The sequence below is a fragment of the Schistocerca americana genome, chromosome 7, assembly GCF_021461395.2.
Source record: "Schistocerca americana isolate TAMUIC-IGC-003095 chromosome 7, iqSchAmer2.1, whole genome shotgun sequence".
Classification (NCBI taxonomy): domain Eukaryota; kingdom Metazoa; phylum Arthropoda; class Insecta; order Orthoptera; family Acrididae; genus Schistocerca; species Schistocerca americana.
In genome coordinates, this window is record NC_060125.1 from 230,755,296 (window position 1) to 230,777,421 (window position 22,126).

The following is a 22,126-nucleotide window of genomic DNA, read 5'->3' on the forward strand; positions in this document are numbered from 1 at the left end:
GCCTCTTACAGAAACTAGGGATATTCAAAAACTGACAGAAAAAATTAAGTTGTAATTCAGCCAATGCACAAAATCAGTTATCCTTATTGCATCAGAATATCCTAGGACTAAGGGGTAAGCCTAATGAGTTGCTTATTTCTGTAGAGGAATTAGAGTTGAGCAAATCAGTTGAAATAATATGCCTCTCTGAACATCATGTGACGACTGGTATAGATATGTTAAATTTTACAGGATTCACGTTAGCTCCTTACTTCCGTAGAGAAAATATGGAGAAAGGAGGAGTTGCCACAATTTTAAGAAACTGTTTTTATTTCAAGAATATTGATATTAATAAATGTTTCACAAAGCTAATTCACTGCCATAAAACTCTGAAAGCACCCACTATATGCAGTTCAGAACCTGTAAGAGATTTCCTTCCAGCATATGTATAATGTATGAAGACATGCAGATCAAAGAGGTTCACAATGTTAAATTTCTGGGATTATAACTCGATAACAAATTTAGTTGGGGAGAGCATACCACAGAGTTGCTGAAGCACCTGAACAAGTCTGTATTTGCAACGAGAATGATGTCAGATGTAGGAGATATAAATACAGTATAAAAAAACTTGCATACTTTGCTTGCTTTCATTATATTATGTCATAAATGATCATATTATAGGGTGTCCACCTCGATAACTGAAAGGTCAGTGTGATGGACTGCTGTCCTCAGGGGCCCGGGTTCGATACCTGGTTGGGTTATGGATTTTCCTTGCTCAGGAACTGAGTGTTGTGTTGTCTTAATCATCATTTCATCCCCATCCGGCGCGCAGGTCGCCTGATGTGGTGTCGAATGTAATACGACCTGCACCAAGGTGGCCAGACCTGCTCCGTAAGAGACCTCCTGGCCAATGACGCAATTTTTGTTTTTATATTCTGGGGTAACTCATCAAACTGAGCAAAAGATTTTAGCACACAAAAGCGTGTAATAAGAATCATTTGTGGTGTAAATTCAAGAACATTATGTAGAAACCCATTCAAGGAACTTTGTATTCTAAACATTGCTTCTCAATATATTTATTCCTTAATGAAACTTCCTGGCAGATTAAAACTGTTAGCTAGACTGCGACTTGAATTCGGGACCTTTTGCCTTTCTCGGGCAAGTGCTCTGCCAACTGAGCTACTCAAGCACGACTCACAATCCATCTTCACAGCTTTACTTCCACCAGTACCTCATCTCCTACCTTCCAAACTTTACAGAAGCTTCCCTGCAAGACAAGGTAATGGCAGAAGTAAAGCTGTGAGGACAGGTCGTGAGTCGTGCTTGGGTAGCTGAGTTGGTAGAGCTCTTGCCCGTGAAAGGCAAAAGGAAGTTTCATATCAGTGCACACTCTGCTGCAGAGTGAAAATTTCATTCTTTCATTCTGTAATGGAATTTGTCGCAAGTAATATATTTCTGTTTCCAAACAATAGCTCAATATTTAGTATCAATACTAGGACTGACAGTCTTGGGAGAGCCAGTCCTGACAAAACTCTACCATCTGGTGAGCAAGATGTATGAAACAGGCGAAGTACCCTCAGACTTCAAGAAGAATATAATAATACCAATCCCAAAGAAAGCAGGTGTTGATAGATGTGAAAATTACCGAACAATCAGTTTTATAAGCCACAGCTGCAAAATACTAACATGAATTCTTTACAGGTGAATGGAAAAACTAGTAGAAGCCGACCTCGGGGAAGATCAGTTTTGATTCCGTAGAAATACTGGAACACGTGAGGCAATACTGACCTTACGACTTATCTTAGAAGAAAGATTAAGGAAAGGCAAACCTACGTTTCTAGCATTTGTAGACTTAGAGAAAGCTTTTGACAATACTGACTGGAATACTTTCTTTCAGATTCTGAAGGTGGCAGGGGTAAAATACAGGGAGCGAAAGGCTATTTACAATTTGTACAGAAACCAGATGGCAGTTATAAGAGTCGAGGGACATGAAAGGGAAGCAGTGGTTGGGAAAGGAGTAAGACAGGGTTGTAGCCTCTCCCCGGTGTTATTCAATCTGTATATTGAGCAAGCAGTAAAGGAAACAAAAGAAAAATTCGGAGTAGGTATTAAAATCCATGGAGAAGAAATAAAAACTTTGAGGTTCGCCGATGACATTGTAATTCTGTCAGAGACAGCAAAGGACTTGGAAGAGCAGTTGAACGGGATGGACAGTGTCTTGAAGGGAGGATATGAGATGAACATCAAAAAGCAAAACGAGTATTATGGAATGTAGTCGAATTAAGTCGGGTGATGTTGAGAATATTAGATTAGGAAATAAGACGCTTAAAATAGTAAAGGAGTTTTGCTATTTGGGGAGCAAAATAACTGATGATGGTCGAAGTAGAGAGGATATAAAATGTAGACTGGCAATGGCAAGGAAAGCGTTTCTGAAGAAGAGAAATTTGTTAACTTCGAGTATAGATTTAAGTGTCAGGAAGTCATTTCTGAAAGTATTTGTATGGAGTGTAGCCATGTATGGAAGTGAAACATGGACGGTAAATAGTTTGGACAAGAAGAGAATAGAAGCTTTTGAAATGTGGTGCTACAGAAGAATGCTGAAGATTAGATGGGTAGATCACATAACTAATGAGGAAGTATTGAATAGGATTGGGGAGAAGAGAAGCTTGTGGCACAACTTGACCAGTAGAAGGGATCGGTTGGTAGGACATGTTCTGAGGCATCAAGGGATCACCAATTTAGTATTGGAGGGCAGCGTGGAGGGTAAAAATCGTAGGGGGAGCCCAAGAGATGAATACACTAAACAGATACAGAAGGATGTAGGTTGCAGTAGGTACTGGGAGATGAAGAAGCTTGCACAGGATAGAGTAGCATGGAGAGCTGCATCAAACCAGTCTCAGGACTGAAGACCACAACAACAACAACAACTAGGAATAAGAACAATCTATATAAATATCTAATATCAGTTACCTTGGTCCATAAAGGGGTCCAATATTCAGGAACACATTTTCAATAAACTGCCAGCAACCATTCTGGATTAAAAACTTAGTTTCAGATAAAGCATGGTTTAAACAGGGTTTGAAAGAATTTTTGATAGGCAACTCCTCCTACTCTCTAGATGAATATCTTAGCAAGGACTGTCAGACTAGCTTAAGTAAAAATGTGTGTTAGATTTAGCTCTGACAGCACTTGATTACAACAGTCAAAATGAGGAATTTTGTGTATTATAAATTCATTAAAAGTGCACAATAATGTTTCGTTCTGACAGTGTATCAATCCTGTAAATGTTAGCAGTTCAATTTTACTGTAACGTATTTTGACAAGCTCCTGACAAATGACCAGGGTAATAAGTATTATATTCAAATGTTTTATGCTTTTGTGCAGTACTTTCTGACATGTTCCACGCCCGTGAGAATCATCTCAGTTTTGGGTCTGTGGAATGAAAACTGAATCTAATCTAATCTTTATAAAACAGGAGAAAGGGATAATGTAGGCAATTTCATACCTATTTCTATGCATCAGTATTGATGGACGTTATTGAAAATCGTGTGTATGTAAGGATATTTGATCATTGTATTTCTCATATTTTGCTGTCAAATGAACAGTTCGGTTTCAGAAGTGTTTTAACAACTGAAAAAGCTATTTTCCATTGTAGCATAAGAGTGCACTACAGAAAAGACCTGCAAGGACAGAAAGGCTGTAGCACTCAAGGATTTTCAGCACCCCACCTCAAAACTGGATTTTAAGCTATAATATCCAAGAGTTCTAGATATGAATCTTTTGAATTTCAAGTTGCAGTTAATGATGCCACTATAGAGCGTATGTGCATTATGGAGCACTGGTCCATAAATTTTGAATGAGGTATTGTTAACATTAACCATTATAATTTGGCTAGTCAGTTCTGTAAAAGGTATGACAAAAGTACAGAAGTTTGCATTTTTCTTAAAACTAATGTTGAATATAAAAGGAGGTGTGTCACAGAATCATTGAGTTCTGAAAGGTAATTTGAAGTTGGTGCTGTTCAGTTCCATGGGGAGGTAGAAGACACAATAGTAATAACAGTATACAGATCACCTAGTGGAGACAAAAACTCCATCATTAATAAACTAGAGTCTCTACTGGATTTTATGTTTACTAAAAAAGCTACAATAATTGACTGTGGAGACTTTGATAGAAAGCATGTGAATGATTTTGCATTAAAGAGGTTATTATTTGGTGTACTGCACAGCTTCAACATGTTTTCTCTTATAAATAACCCCATAAGAATGACAAATAGAACAGAAAGTTTTACAGACAACATATTTTCAAATGTGAACACCACAGAGATAGAAATTATTAATACTGAATTAGGACTGTCTGATTACATCGCCCTCACCCTTTCAATCTGAACTACACCGGTAAAAGAAAGGGATGTACGATATGCTTATAGATGAAACATCCCTACAGGAAAGTGTGCTATTTTTGTAGATAGTCAAAAGTGATAATTCATGGTTAGAAGTGCTTTCACAATCAGGTACTAACAAGGCTTACAATGGTTTCTCTTCAGTAATCATGACTAATTTTGAAATTTGTTTTCCAAAGAAACTGACCAGATTCCATTCGTGTCGCATCACGCAAATAGTACCCATATTACATCAGACATTAAGATTTCCTGCAGGACTCTAAAAAGGCTCAGTTCTTGACTGAAAAATACAAAGGTCCCCTTCTGCAAAAACTTATAAGAAAATATATCGGACGTAATTGCAAAGGCAAAATACTTAGAACTGATATAATAATTAGACAGTCAGTCATAAAATCTAAATCTGTACAGGAAATTCTAAAACATGAAACAAGTAAGAGAGAAAAAGAGCAGGAAATCACACTTAGAAATACTGATAACAATAATATTGGTAAAAGAGGTTTGAGAAATTATATAAATTATTACTTTATAAATACTCCCAAACACCAATCTTAAATGTCACAAATCAAGATCAACTTTGAGCATCATACAACAGCATACAGAATTTCAACTAGTGAACATGAAGTAGGTATGGTAACTGAAACCTTGCAATGCAAAATTTCAGCAGGTGTAGATGAAGTACCAGTGTCACTTGTAATTCACACTGCTTTACAAATTGCAAAGCCCTCGGCTCACATAAGTAATTTATAAGGAGTGATCAAAAAGTTCAAAGGCTGCACAGTCCAGAATCGGTATGCTAATCGGGCAAAATCACTGTGAGCATTTAGGCTGTCATCCTACGATGCACCAGGATGAAGATACACAATTGGTACGACACTGTGTTCTGGTGCGTGAAGAAGTCTATAACTGCCTGCTGCACATCCTCATCCAACAGGAACTGTCAACCGTTCAAAACATTTTTTAAGAACCAAGGGTGTGCTAATCATCTGGGGAGAGATCAGAACTATAGTGTGCGTGCCCAACTATCTCCCACTTGAGTGGGCACAACTGTTGCATTACGACATTTGCAGTATGGGACATGCGTTATCATGAACCTGGCACACCATTCCACAACTGTGGTTTTTGACAGACATACACATTCTTCATTCTCTGATGGATATATACCAGTGTTCGTCCTTCAACAGCCAAGACTTTTTTTTTCGCTCCAAGGTCATGGTACTTGTCAATACTTGAAATTACAACATAAAAGTAGTAACAGATAAAATAAACTGTTCGTGAATCCAAAAAAAGACAAGCCATATATTTATGCAAACACAATCAACTATATAACACAGGAATCAGCTTAATTTTTCGAGATACTCCTTGACAGAATAGAAGGAGTGACACATAAGGAATCTCTTCAGCTTTGATTTGAAAGCACATGTATTGCAGCTATGATTTTTGAATTCTTGTGGTAGCTTACTGAAAATGAATGCAGCAGTATACTGCACACCTTTCTGCACAAGAGTCAACTAAGTGCGATACAAATTCAGATAGTATTAACTGATTGAAAGCTGCTAATTATTGGGAATAAGCTGATACTGTTAACACGAAATGACAGTGAAGAATACATATATTGAGAGGCCAATTTCAGAATACTCAGACAAGTGAACAGGAGTTGACGAGAGGTTCATGAACTTACACCACACATTGCCCAAACCACCTGTTTCTCAAAAATGTTCAAATGTGTGTGAAATATTATGGGACTTAACTGCTAAGGTCATCAGTCCCTAAGCTTACACACTACTTAACCTAAATTATCCTAAGGACAAACACACACACCCATGCCCGAGGGAGGACTCGAACCTCCTCCGGGACCAGCTGCACAGTCCATGACTGCAGCGCCTTAGACCGCTCTGCTAATCCCGTGTGGCCCACCTGTTTCTGAGCCAAAAATGTCCCTGAGAATGGGAACAGTAACCCCAAAATATAATAGCATACATCATAAGCGGATGAAAATCAGCAAAGTAGACTACTTGTCATGTCAAACTACCACTTACTTCAGGTATCGTTTGAATAGTAAAGATTGCAGCATTAAGTGTTTGAACAAGATTCTGAATGTGGGCTTTCCACAGCAGTTTACGATCTATCTGAATATCAAGAAATTTGAACTGTTCAGCTTCACTGATCATATGCCCACTCTGTGAAATTAAAACATCACATTTTGTCAAATTGTGTGTTGGAAAATGTAAAAACTGAGTCTTACTGTGATTTAAGTGTTAATTCATTTCCTACAAGCCCTGAACTTATGTCATGAACTGCAGTATTTGAAACAGTGCCAATGTTGCACACAACATCCTTTACTACCAAGCTAGTGTCATCAGCAAACAGAAATATTTTAGATTCACCTGTAATACTAGAGGGCATATCATTTGTATAAATAAGAAACAGGAGAGGCCCCAACACTGATCCCTCAGGCATCCCATTTGACCATGCCCCACTCAGACCCTACATCATAGCCATTCTTAACACTGTGGATAATGACCTTTTACTGTCTGTTGTTAAAGTAAGAGGTAAACCAATTGTGAGCTACTCCGCATATTCCATAATGGTCCAACTTCTGGAGCAATATTTTGTGATCCACACAATCAAACACCTTGTTAAATCAGAAAAGATGCCTAATATTAAAAAACCTTTTATTTAATCCATCCAGTACCTCACAGAATCAATGGAAAATAGCATTTTCAGTTGTTAAAACACTTCTGAAACCGAACTGTTCATTTGATAGCAAATTATGTGAAATACAATGATCAGTTATCCTTACATACACATGATTTTCAATAACTTCAATCAATACTGATGCATAGAAATAGGTATGAAATTGTCTACATTATCCCTTTCTCCTGTTTTATAAAGATTAGATTAGATTCAGTTTTCGTTCCACAGCCCCAAAACTGAGACAATTCTCATGGGCGTGGAACATGTCAGAAAGTACAGCATAAAAAACATAAAACATTTGAATATAATACTTATTACCCTGGTCATTTGTCAGGAGCTTGTCAAAATACATTACAGTAAAATTGAACTGCTAACATTTACAGGATTGATACACTGTCAGAATGAAACATTATTATGCACTTTTAAAGAATTTATAATACACAAAATACCTCATTTTGACTGTTGTAATCAAGTGCTGTCAGAGCTAAATCTAACACACATTTTTACTTAAGCTAGTCTGACAGTCCTTGCTAAGATATTCATCTAGAGAGTAGGAGGAGTTGCCTATCAAAAATTCTTTCAAACCCTGTTTAAACCATGCTTTATCTGAAACTAAGTTTTTAATCCAGAATGGTTGCTGGCAGTTTATTGAAAATGTGTTCCTGAATATTGGACCCCTTTATGGACCAAGGTAACTGATATTAGATATTTGTGTAGATTGTTCTTATTCCTAGTTTTGATACTAAATGTTGAGCTATTGTTTGGAAACAGAAATATATTACTTGCGACAAATTTCATTAAAGAATGAAAGATTGAAATTTTCACTCTGCAGCAGAGTGTGCACTGATATGAAACTTCCTTTTGCCTTCCACGGGCAAGTGCTCTGCCAACTGAGCTACCCAAGCATGACTCACAATCCATCTTCACAGCTTTACTTCCACCAGTACCTCATCTCCTACCTTCCAAACTTTACAGAAGCTTCCCTGCAAGACAAGGTAATGGCAGAAGTAAAGCTGTGAGGGCAGGTTGTGAGTCGTACTTGGGTAGCTGAGTTGGTAGAGCTCTTGCCCGTGGAAGGCAAAAGGAAGTTTCTATCAAAGTCTCCACAGTCAATTATTGTAGCTTTTTTAGTAAACATAAAATCCAGTAGAGACTCTAGTTTATTAATGATGGAGTTTTTGTCTCCACTAGGTGATCTGTATACTGTTATTACTATTGTGTCTTCTACCTCCCCATGGAACTGAACAGCACCAACTACAAATTACCTTTCAGAACTCAATGATTCTGTGACACACCTCCTTTTATATTCAACATTAGTTTTAAGAAAAATACAAACTCCTATACTTTTGTCATACCTTTTACAGAACTGACTAGCCAAATTATAATGGTTAATGTTAACAATACCTCATTCAAGATTTATGGACCAGTGCTCCATAATGCACATATGCTCAGTAGTGGCATCATTAACTACAACTTGAAATTCTTGAACTCTTGGATATTATAGCTTAAAATGCAGTTTTGAGGCGGGGTGCTGAAAATCCTTGAGCGCTACAGCCCTTCTGTTCCTTGCAGGTCTTTTCTGTAGTGCACTCTTATGCTACAATACAATACAAATACAATACTGGTGAGGATGGATCTTCTGCCGCCAGTGAAAGATCTTTTTCTTCTATTGCTGGTGGTATCAGGCCTCTGGTTGGCAGTGAAGGGTTTTCTGTTGCCAGTGCCTATGTAGGCTCCTCCAGTGCCGATGTAGGCTCCTCCACTACTAGTCTAGTGTCCTCAGCTGTCGATGTAGGGCCCCCCACTACTACTGTAGGGTCCTCCACTGCCAATGTAGGTTTCCCATAGTGTCCTCCACCGCTGATGTAGGGTCGTGCACTGCCGATGCATGGACTTCCACTGCCAATGTAGGGTTTTGCACTGCCAATAGAAGGTCCTCCAGTGCTGGTGCAGGGTCCTCAGCTGCCAATGTAGGGTTCTCCAATTCTGATATAGGATCCTCCACTGCCAATGTAGGGCCATCCACTTCCAATGCAGGGGCCGCCTCTGCCAATATAGGGTCCTTCACTACCAATGTACAGTCCTCAGCTGCCAATTCAGGGTCCTTTAATGCCAATGTTGTGTCCTCCACTGCCAATGTAGGCTGCTCTGCTGCCAATGTGGGCTACTCTACTGCCAGTGTGGTCTCTTCTGCTGCCAATGTAGGGTCTATTGCTGCCAGTGTGGTATTCTCTGGTGCCAATGTAAGGTCTTCCATTGGAGGTAACCTGGCATCTTCCGTAGGTGGGCAGGCTTGTGTGGTAGATGATCTGACCTGTACTGCAGGTGTCTTGACTGCTTCCATGGGTGACATAACCTCAGCTGCACATAGCAGAGTTATGTTAGTATAGGGTATCCATTTCATTTTCATTGAAAAAGGGGACATTTAAAATAAATTAGAGAAAAACCTGGGACACTGAAGAAAAAAAACGGGACGTAAATATTGTATTGACTAAATTTAATACACATACAAGTTTACCTTTACAACGTGCACTCAGATGATCCCAAATCACTTTTTACAATTATTCTGCCACACTATCACCGTACTTTTCACTTTTATGTAATTTATCAAGAAGTGCATTTTCATTTGAAATTGTATGATAAAAGTCAGTACACGATACACCATTAAAGTGTGTTTTGACAATGAGCAAGGCCCTCACTGTTTCAACTTTCATTCTGTTTTTTTCATCTGACCACAAAGAGTTCACTAATGAAAACACACGTTCCACAGCAGCATTTGACCCAGGAATTGCCAGACAAAACTCCACCAAGTGAGTCATGTTTTTCATGTTAATGTTTTTACTCTTGAAATAAGCAAATATTTTACACCACATTGCACTAACACTTTCTTTGTCTCCTTCTTCACTTTTTATGAAGTTCTGTGCACGTGAAGATTCATTGAACAGTTCGTCTTCATCAACAGGAAAATTTGGTACAATACTTTAACAAAAACACAACAGTCCTGAATATCCTTCCACTGTAGCTGCTCCTTTTCAGTATTAACCAAGTCAAATGCTTTAAAAGGTGTGAGAAATGGTTAACACCACTCTTTAATATACTCAATGCAAGAGTCATAGATGTCAGCATAAATATGAAATTTTTCTACAGTAATTTCACCCTCTTCTTCCAGCTTTCTTAGAGTCTCATGTACAAGGGATGTGAGAAATCTTTCAGATTTTCTACATTGTAACTTGCCCAATAATTTGTTTATTTCTTGATAAACTTCCACTATTGTGATTTCTTGTTTCTCAACACATTTAATTGTTCTGGAGAAAGGTTTTAGCTGGCTAACAAGAAAATGTAGAAGAACAATAGACACAGGGTTATCGAAGAATTGTTTAAGGATAACAGGACACTTATCAAGGGAAATGAAATATGATTTCAAAGCAGGAAATATCTCAACAATTCTTTCGAATGCTGGTAGCAGAGATAGCCACCTTGTCTTGCTGTGCCCAAGTACAGTTTTGTATTCAGTTTCAGTGAACTTACAGAATGACTTCAGAGATTCAACCCTTACTCTATATATGTGGAAATGCTGGTAGATTTTGTTTACAATTAATTGGCAGTCAATGGGTAGGCGATCTGAGCCAGTTTGTGAAGAATTGTGCACCACATGTGCTGGAAAGCCAACACCTACTATATTATTCACTGTGTTCTGTTACAGTTTATAGAACAAATTGTTTTTTGCTTTCCTATGCTTACCACCAAAATTGGAGTTAGTGTTGTCTGCAGAAACTGCAATCACCTTTCCCTCAAGATCCTATTTCTTTAAAACCTCCAGCACATAATTCTGAAGTAAATCTGAAGTTTCACCAGCTAAATTAACGAATTCGAGCACTTTCAGCCTGATGCCATTTTCAAGTTGAAAATACCTGATAAGGAGAGGAACCAACTTCAAATCCAGATGATTCAATGTAGCAATCATTACAGAAATGAATCGAGCACTTTTCAGTTAATTTAAAACCTGCTGTGCTGCATACGGTGCAATAACATTTGAAATGATTGCATTACATTTTGTGTGTCCACATGTGAATTTAGGATTGAAATGTTTTTTAATAACTGCTGTAGTTCAGTCCATTGACTTAAAGCTATGGTTATGCATTGCACTGTGGTATGCAAACGTAGCTTCTTGTGCTGCCAACTGCCTATCCATTTCTGTTACTGATTTTAAGTCCGCATAGTAGTCACTCACGCATTTATTTGCTCTTTTCGTTTGATCACTCATGCGATGTTTCTTCGTCTTAATGTGATTCACAATGTCAGACCTTCCACCATGACTAATAGAAAATTTTGATCTGCACAGCATACATTCTACAGTTTCTCTACTACCAGTGATAAAAGGAAACTCACTTTTTATATTGCTGTTAAAATTACACTTTCGTTTTGGCATAATGAAACAGTGATCGCACAGTGCAAAACATTAACAGTGTGGTGACAAAAGCCAGGGAACAAGTATCAGTGGTGGAGAGTATCGCTGGACTGAAAGGACGGATTCAGTGGATCAATTTGGAAGAGAAGAATCTTCGTTGTTATTTGTAACCTATAGTGCATTTAAAATTACTTGTGATTTTTGAAGGTTTGGTACATGTTTGGGGTATGCTGAAAGTCATCACACACTTCCTAGCGTAAATAATTGCGCAGTTAATAGCAAGTCAAACAACCAGTAGCATAAAATACTCTAGCCAAGCGGAATCACAAAAAAACAGTACATTTGAGTGTCCCCAAAAAACCTTTCGGGACAGCGGGACATTTGGGTAAAAAACGGGACTGTCCCAGGAAAAATGGGACAAATGGACACCCTATGTTAGTACTTTCACAAAAAAGGATCTGATAGTGATTGTAGATGGACCAGGGAATATTCTTCTTAGGGACAGGGAGTGTGACATAAGCGGTGATCTGTAGAAGATAGCTACTTAAGCTGGGGCCACAAATGTGCACCTCTTGCACTTATTTCAGCTTCATGATTAGCTTCATCTTAAAAAAAATAGAGCTGTTAGGATTATTAACAGGTACTTGAGGAGGCACTTATGATGGAGGTTATGGCTCACATTGCAGTGGTGCCAGTTGAGTCTGTCGATAGATCAGGTTTCACCAGGAATGGCTTGCACCTCAACAGGTATGGGATGGGGAGGCTGGCAAAACTTATACAGAGTGGGACAAATAAAAGTGACCTGGAGAATAGAGTTCTAGGGTACAAAGAAAAGCAGCAGAGGAAAGGAAATATAGTACTAACCTGATTATAGCGAATGTTGAAAGTGACCACCATTCATCTCCTGGCTCTTTCAGTCCCTGGTCTGCAAGTTGCTGAAAGTGGATCAAAGCTGCAGTCTCATCTGAAATATTCTGCTGCAGTTCTAGACGACTATGAGGGATGTTGTAATACACCTTAGACTTAAGGGCTCCTCCACACAAAGTAACCGTACTCTGACAGATCAGGTGACCTGAGTGGCCAGCTAGGGTAGTGACCAGACTGCAGGTCCAGGCGGAGTATTCGTCCGTATGATTGGTGTGATATGCTGGTCTCTTGCGACAGATGTTGGATTGATTTGGTAGGACTCTGAAGCACTTTATGGTAAACTGCAGCTACAGTTTTGGTGTGTGAGCATGATCTGGAATGTTTTTTGGCTTGTTCAAAACAGATCCTGTCTGACACCATTTTTGGACTAAGTACTGCTTGCCACTCTTTGCTGGCACTTTGACACCGTTAAACTTCTCAGCAAAGAACTTACCACATTATTTCATGACTTTGTTGCCATGTAACTTTCTGAAATGAGCACCTGCTGCTCCACTGTGAGCACCATCATCTCCTTTGCTCTACTCCACTCACACTCACACAAACTGCACTATGCTCTGAACCAGAGTGGATCACGAGGTGGGTGTGCACATGGTGTGTGCATTACAGGATGTGGTTATACGCATACATTCATGTCCAATTGTATCCACTCATCAAAGCCCCTTTTATTTGCCTCATAGAATGGTGAGAGTGGTAGGATCACTCAAAGTAAAATTCCTCTAGTAATTGGTGTTAGAACTGCACTTTTTTGAGCTTGAACTTAGCTACTAATTATACTTGCTTAAGACAAGTCTAACAAAGGAACCACCTTCAAAAAAGGTCAGGTATCAAAGTAATGAAGAGATTGGCATATTTCACCAAAATATAAGTGGTGTTAAAAAATAAAGTTAGTGACTTGTTATAGACTTTGGCTCTGATATGATTGGTATATCATTGCATCATTTAAACATTGTGGCAATTCATAGGCTTCATTTACTGAGATACAGATTAGGTGTCTATTTTTCAAGGAGCTCTTTGCGGAGTGAGAGAGTGGCTAAAAACATAAAAAATGGTATTCCATTTGAATATATTGACATATCAAAGCACTGCACTGAACAGGTCATTGAATGTTGTGCAGGAACAATTGGACTTAGTGAAACTAACTTTAAATTATATTTATATATAGTTCCACTAACTCTAATTTCAGGACATGTCTCTTCAAACTAGAGAGAGTCCAGGGTTTACTTTATAGAGAGCACCAAAAATTATTTACATGTGGCATCTGATGCAGACTATTCTTTCCAGCCAGAGCATAGGGGAACAGTAGCTCAACTGTAGACAGCATTTCTATTTATTCTTCATTACTAGAGACACTTTTCATTAGTTAAACATACTTTCAGACCATGAGAGACAAATTTTAACATTAAAAGGAATTTGTGCACACTTACACGTTATATATTATTACAAACTATTGAGAATTATTCAGTGGGACAGATATTTTTTTAAAACCTAATTACAGAACAAAAGTGACAGTATGTTTATAATGCTGAAAACATTTATGATAAATACAGTGCTTTCCTGGATGCATTTCTCATGCTCTTTGAAAGTTGATTTCCATTAGAATATTTGAAATAGGGCATTAACACTAACATGCGACATGGGTGGCTGACTAGTGGAATAAGGATTCAACGTAGAAGAAAGTGGAAATTGTATCAAAATGTTAGAAATAGTCATAATCAAGCTGCAGTAGCCCATTACAAACAGTACAGTAAGATTCTTAAAAATGTTATGAGAAAATCAAAATCATGTGGTATACAAACAGATTAGCTAATTCTCAGGATAAAATTAACAATATGATCAGTCGTGAAGAAAGTGCCTGGTCAACAGCACAAGGTAGAAGATGTAAAATCATTATGTAGTAAAAAGTTTTTGTTTATGCTAAGTCAGATACATTTGCATCATTTAACAACCATTTTCTGAATATAGCAGGTGAACTGAACGAAAACTGAATTTCTAGAGTGAATCGTGTAACTTTCTTAGGAAATGGCTTTCCAAGACTGCTATCTGAAATACATCTCCATGATACTGACAAGGGGGGGGGGGGGGGGATGTTCAGTAAGTGATTAAATTGCTGAAGACTAATGATTCTCATAGATATGATGGAGTATCTAGCAGGACACAAAAAACACTATGTTAACTCTGTACTTAGGCAAATGTGCAATTTTTCCTTTAGGAATTGCTAGTTTTCTGTGAAACTGCTTTATAGTGATAATGTAGACAGTTTCAGACCTATTTCTATACTGTCAGTGTTTGCAAAAGTTATTGAAAAGGCTGTATAACAGGGTGATTCTTATTAACATTGAAAAACCTCTGAAATGATGTAGGTGGTGCTAAGACAAGTAATATAATACAAGACACACAGGTCCACAAATGTCAGGAAATACACCAAAAGTGGGTGGCAAATACTCAGCATGTGACGTCACCAGACGTCTTACTTCAGGACATGTGCAGAGGTTGAACCTACTGGTCTGTCCCACCTGATCATTCTGACCCAAGTCAAGTATTCATGTCTGTGGGGCTCTGTGCCTATGTGCATGACTCGCATGTGGTGCTCAGGGTTTGAGTCATGTGTCTAGAAGGCAGTACTTTTTTTCATTATGTGAGACAATTATTTGTTTACATTGAGGTATTAATTTATTTACTGCTCTCACAAACTCTGCTGATTTATTGCAAACCGCAGTATGACAAAAACCTATTGTATTATATCACAGGTAAATTAGGAGAAGTTTCTCAGTTGCATCATTACCAGTAACTGTCCTATGTTTCTTTACTACATAATGTCTGTAAACAAAAAAAGAAGGGGAAAAGGAAAGAGGCACAAAATAAGAACAGCTTTTGCTTGGTTACAGTGAGGAGAATAATTTTGAGGCTTCTACATTTACAACAGATTACATTTACAAAAAGTATTCAAAATTTGCACCTTTTGCTTGAATGCAAATATTACATTGCTCATTCATCCTTTCATGCCCTCACTTGAAAATAACCTCTGTATTTTGGATGTGACTTCACATGTTCCACATCTGTTATCCACTTTTGGTGTATTTCCTGACATTTGTGGTGCCATATGCCTTGTATTAAATTACTTGTCCTAGTATCATCTACATTACTATGTGTTTTTTTAACATTAATAAGAATCACACTGTATAAGGATAATTGATTGTTTCAGTCCACATAATTTGCTGTCAGAGATATAGTTTGATTTTATAAGTGGTTCAACAACTGAAAATGCTGTGTTCTCTTTTCCCTGTGATGCTTTGGAAAGCTTAAATAAATAGTTGTGAAGATCAGGCATCTTCCTTGATTTATCTAAAGCATTTGATTATGTTGATCACAAAATACAACTGCAGAAGTTGGACCATTATGAAATAAGAATAGTAGCTCACAATAATTTTCTCTCATGCTTTAAGAACAGACAGCAAAAAAATTGTTCTCCACACTAATGAGAATGGCTGTGAGGTGATTCTAAAATATTTCTGTTTGCTGATGACACTGCCTTGGTAGTGAGGGACGTTAATTGGGACACAGGCAATGTATCAAATAATGCAGTTCAAGATATATGTTCATGGCTCATAGAAAATAAATTGATGCTAGATCACAATTTGTTTTACAGTTTTTGATACACAAGTCAGCTTTCACTCAGTTAATGCTAGACAGAAATCCAATCTGCATTTGGATCACATCATTTGATTCTTGGGCAGAAAGATGTACATTATTCTTCTGCATCCTTTTTCAATAAGCTACAACAAGAATTTAAAAAAAAAATGGTAGTAATCATCACACTTTCAAGTCTAAATTGAGGAATTTTCTCATGGTTCACTACCTCTATTATGTTGCAGACTTCCTGGAAAAATTTTAGCAAATGCATGTGTTACATTGTTGAGTATGCTAATATATCTCAGCAGCTTACTATCAAATTAGTATTTGTATAAATTTTGCTTTACTTATTAACTTTACTGGTGTAGTTTCATGTAATGAATTGTTCCATGACAATGGAGATTAGTTTCGCAATTTCTTCCTGCAGAACTAGACATGTAAAGAAAATAAAAATGGTGTATAATAAGAAGAAATAGGTCCCTTTCTCCTTATCACCTCTACAGTTAATAGCTAAAAATCAGTGAATTATTAACATCACCATGGAACATGTTACAAGACAAAAATACTTAAAGATGGAAAGGTACTGATGTTATTTATTGATCTGTTTCATCATCTTTGCACATAGGTACAAAGTGAAGCAAAATGCACCTGCCACTGCTTCTGAAAAATGAATTTGAGTCACCTGTCAGCTACAACAGGGGGGTCCATAAAAGCTGACTGGATGAGAAAAGCAGGTCAGTGAATTCACTGTTGCTTCATGGTGGCAGGTGAGTAGACCAACTAGTTTTGGTTTCTGACATAGTACTGGCAAGATGAAAACACTAGCCAGCCTGATTCACACAAATAGGACTCATTAGCTGGCCAGGTTCACATAAATAGCACTTGAATCAGATCCTCTCTAAGATTTTCTCAAACAGGTGAGAACATGATGCTGAGCTACGCTGTCACCCCTCACCAATGACCCTCTTGACAATCACTGCTGAAGCTAGTAAAATTGCCATCGGCACTGTCCTGCAGCAAACTGTTAATGGCATACACCTACCCTTGTGATTCTTCTCATGCAAATTGAAGGGACTGCAAAAATTGTGGTCAGTATACGACCATCAACTACTTGCCCTGTATGAAGCAGTGAAGTATTTCAGAGAATGCACTGAGGGTTGCCCTCTCACATTTTTCACCAGCCATCACCCTCGGAAAAAGTCATTCACAATCCTAGTTCAGATGTATTGGCCCATTACTTCAGATGGGGTGATACATCCAAACTGGTGGTGGAGGGAGGGGGGGGGGGGGGAGATTGTGGTGGCAGACTACATGTCCCGTATCCAAGCCACCAGTACCCTTTTCAACTATGAAGACATAGCGAATTCACATGAACATGATGAACATTCACATGAACTCCTAGAAAAGCAGTACACACATCTACAACTCAAGCAAATAAAGTTCTCTGACTTTCACATCGCAGTTTGGTGTGACATATTGCAGGGAAGATCATCTTTACTGTTGCAGTCCCATTCAGAAAATCAATTTTTGACAGCCTTCATAACCTGTCCTGCACTATGGTTTGCCCCACTACAACACTTGTTACAGAATGTTTTGTTTGGCCAGTGGTTAAAGTAGACTGCAGGAAATGGGCAAGGGCATGTGTTCTATACCAGCCCAATAAGACCAGATGACACACGTTCTGTTCACATGGCACCTCCATGGTATCTAAAGGATGCTTCTAGCACATACACTTGGACCTTGTTGGCTTCCTACCGAAGTACAAAAGCTACAAATAAATCTTAGCAGGCACTGACCACACAACCCACAGGATCGAAGTAACCCTCTTACATCACATAACAGCTGAATCAATGACATGGGCCTTCACTAACAGATGGATTTCATATTTCGGTTGCACCTGTCCATCATAATTGACCAGGGCCGACAATTTGAATGTGCACTCTTCACTGAGCTGTGCAAACCATGCTGAGTGCAGTGGTTCCATACAACAGCCTACCATCCATAGAGTGGGATGGTGGAAAGGTGGCACAGGACTTTGAAGGCCTCCTTAATGTGCCACGACACACAACGGATGAATGCTCTACTCTGAGTTCTGCTGGGCACCCGAGCAACGTGCAAGGATGACTTCAAGTCATCACTTGCAAAGGTGTTGTACAGTGAATGCTTTACCCTCCCAGCAGAATTTCTCTTCCCACTACTTACAACTACAGAGCTACCCACGTTAGAACAGAATGTCTGACACCACATTGACGACTCCCTGATACCACCCCCCTTCCTCCGCATGCTCATGGGTTACAACCAACCTTTATCCGTAAGGGGCTAAGGCACTACTTACAACCACAGAGCTACCCAAGTTACAACAGAATGTCTGACACCACATCAATAACTCCTGATCCCCCCCCCCCCCCCCCTGCTGCATGTATGGGCTACAACCAACCTTCATCCACAACAGGCTAAGTGGATGCTCTCATGTAACTGGCCCATACAAAGTATTCTGATGGGGGATCAAACATTCTCAATACTGCAGAAGGACAAATGACAACTGTATCAATCCACTGGCTTAAACCAGCCTGGGTGCTAACAGCAGAGGAGAACATCAACCTCTCCAACCCTCCTAGCTCTACCTCTCCCATTCTCAACCATTCTGACACGGATATCTGCCCCAATACAGCAACTTCGACACCAGGACTGGAGACAATTCCACACATCACAAACATTGCTGACGGTGACACTCCCCGTTCTTGCTATGCAGACCCTTCCACCACCCACCATTCCAATGGGACTACAAATAGATGTGAACCACCCACCTCCCTACCTGCTACATGGTACCCTGCACTAGAGAGGGGGAGCCTGTGGCAACATCAACCGTCAGTATTGATGCTGGCCAACATAACAACCACAGCAACTATGGACATGGTTTATCTATAGCCCAAGTTCACAATCTTTGATCACCAGTTCCTGCTTGTCTCTCAAACTCCACATATCATGATAGCTTTGCTTGTATACCTTTGGTTTATGTTCATGGCAATAAAGTGTGGAATATTTAACCAAAGTGTCTGTACAACATTCTACTCAACCACAGCTACCGGCTATTTCCAAATACTGTTTCGCTTCTGGTTCCCCATCAGAACTGTAATACTGTAAACTAGTCTTAAATTTGGATTCTTGTTTTGTTCCCTTCTCATATGTTTATAAATCCTCCTAATAAATTTTTCATCTTTTATCGCCTGAATATAGAATAACCTAATCTTACTTCCATTGTCCTTGGTATTGACATTATTACTTCTAGATTAGATTTACTTTAATTCCAATTGATCCATAGTGAGGAGGTCCTCCAGGATGTAGAAAAACAATAATACATGACAGATATTTACAACTAAAACAATTAAGCTAATATACCTTCCACAGGTCCCAAGTGGAATGATCATCATTTTTTTAATGAACACTATATGAAAGGATCATTTTACAACACTCATTTACTAAGATTGCAGTAATGCACTGAATTTAAAATTTGAAAAAAAGATGTTTTTTTTTATTTATAAGGTAATAAACATATAACACAACTACTACAATACTTATTTACAATGAACACATTACTCCACTGAAATGGTGCACACACACACACACACACACACACACACACACACACACACACACACACACGCACAGCACAAAATCAGTAGGTTCTACTGAGAAATTCATCAGTGGAGTAGAAGAAATTAGCCACCAATAAATCATTTAGGCTTCTCTTAAACTGAACTTCGTTGGTTGTTAAACTTTTTATAGCTACTGGCAAGCTATTGAAAATGTCTGTTCCTGAATAATGCACACCTTTTTGTACAGGAGTAAGTGACTTTAAATCTTTGTGAAGATTATTCCATTAACTGAGCTGTTGGTTTGAAAAAATGATATATTTTTGACAAATTTAATTAAGGAATAAATATAATTTGAAGCAGTAGTTAGTATCCCTAATTCGCTAAACAGGCCTCTGCAGGATGTTCTTGAGTTCACACCATGCATAACTCTTATTGCACATTTTTGTGCCCAGAAAACTTTAGCTTGGCTTGATGAATTACCCCAAAAAATAATCCCATATGACATTATGGAGTGAAAGTAAGCATAATATGCCAGCTTTTTCATTTTTATATCACCTATGTCCGACAGAATACACATTGCAAATAGAGATTTATTTGGACGTTTCAGTGGTTCTGTGGTGTGTTCCTCCCAGTTGAATTTATTATCAAGCTGTAATCCCAAGAATTTAACACTGTCCACTTCTTCTATCTGCTTGTCATCATATGTTAGGCATACACTCATGGGATACCCCTTACAAGTTCTGAACTGCATGTAGTGTGTTTCCCCAATGTTTAGTGACAAAGAATTGGCTGGGAACCAGTGATTAATGTCCACAAATATTTTATTAGCTGATCTTTCTAAGACTGCATTTGAGTTGCTATTTATTGCAATGTTTGTATCATCAGCAAACAGAACAAACTTGGCATCTTGTAATGTTACTGATGAAAGGTGATTGGTATACACGAGAAAAAGTAAGGGCCCTAAGATGGAACCTTGTGGGACACCACATGTAATTAGTTCCCAGTTGGATGATGCCTGACAGCTTAATACATGTCTCTTTCCTAATAACGCCCTTTGTTTCCTCCCAGATATATAAGATTTGAACCATTTTGCAGCATTTCCTTTTACACTGTAACATTCTAATTTACTTAAAAGGATATTGCGATTTACACAGTCAAATGCCTTTTGACAGATCACAAAATATACCAGTTGCCTGCAATTTTGTATCTAATGAATTGGGTACATTTTCACTGTAAATGTAGATAGCCTTCTCAATATCAGAACCCTTTGACAGTATGTTATTTGTGATAAGATGGTTATAAAGCTGATTGTACATTACCTTTTCTAAAATTTTTGAGAATACTGGCAAAAGTGAAATTGGACAGAAATTTGACACTATTTCTTTATCTCCCTCCTTAAACAGTGGCTTAACTTCAGCATATTCCAACCATTCAGGAAATATTCCACTGATAAACTGCTGGTTACACAGATAGCTTAATATGTTACTTAAGTCAGAATCACATTCTTTAATTAACTTTGTTGATATTTCATCATACCCACTAGATGTTTTTGATTTTAAAGATTTTATGATGGACACTACTTCTGCTCGGGTAGTGAGGGTTAAATTCATATTATGGAAATTACTTGAAATGTCTGGTCTGAGGTATCCCATGGCAGCATCTACAGAACATGACAACCCCATCTTTTCAGTAACAGTTATCAAATATTTGTGAAAAAGTTCTGCAACACTATACACATCTGTCACCAATGTATCCTTTACTCTTAATGCTGTTTGTCCCTCTTCATGTCTGGTTCTACCGGCCTCTTCCTTCACCATATCCTATGTTGTCTTTAATTTGTTATCTGTTATGACTATCTTTTCCTTGTAATACATTTGCTTTGATGTCTGTATTACAGGCTTTAATATTTTGCAGTATTTCTTGTAATGTGCTAGAGAATCAGCATCAGAACTGTTTCGGATTGACAGATACAGTTTTCTTTTTTTGCTTTAACCTTGGTTAGTTTTGGGGGAAAACATTGTTCAAATAAGGTAAGCACTTTATTAGCAAAAGTATTGTATTTTTCATTCATGCCATGAACACTGTAAACATCACTCCAGTGAATGTCTCTGAGGAGTGTTTTAAAATAATCAATTTTGGCTTATTGATTACCCTCTTGAGTTCAGATTTAACAGATTTTATTTCCTGTTCGGTATTAACATTTAACAGAAGGAATTGCATGTCATGGTCTGAGAGGCCATTGATATTGGTTTTGTAATATAATTTTGTTCATTAGACTTTTCTATAAAGATACTATCAATGGCTGTTTGTCAGCAGTTGGCTACCCTAGTTGGGAATTTTACAGTGAGATTTAAGTTGAATGATAGAGTTACTAAGTTCTTATTGTGGGAGTCTTTAAGGAAATCTACAATGAAGTCACCAGCAACCACTATTTCTTTGTTTCTGGTTGTTAAATGGCCAGTACAGCTTCAATTTGGTTTGGATCAAAGT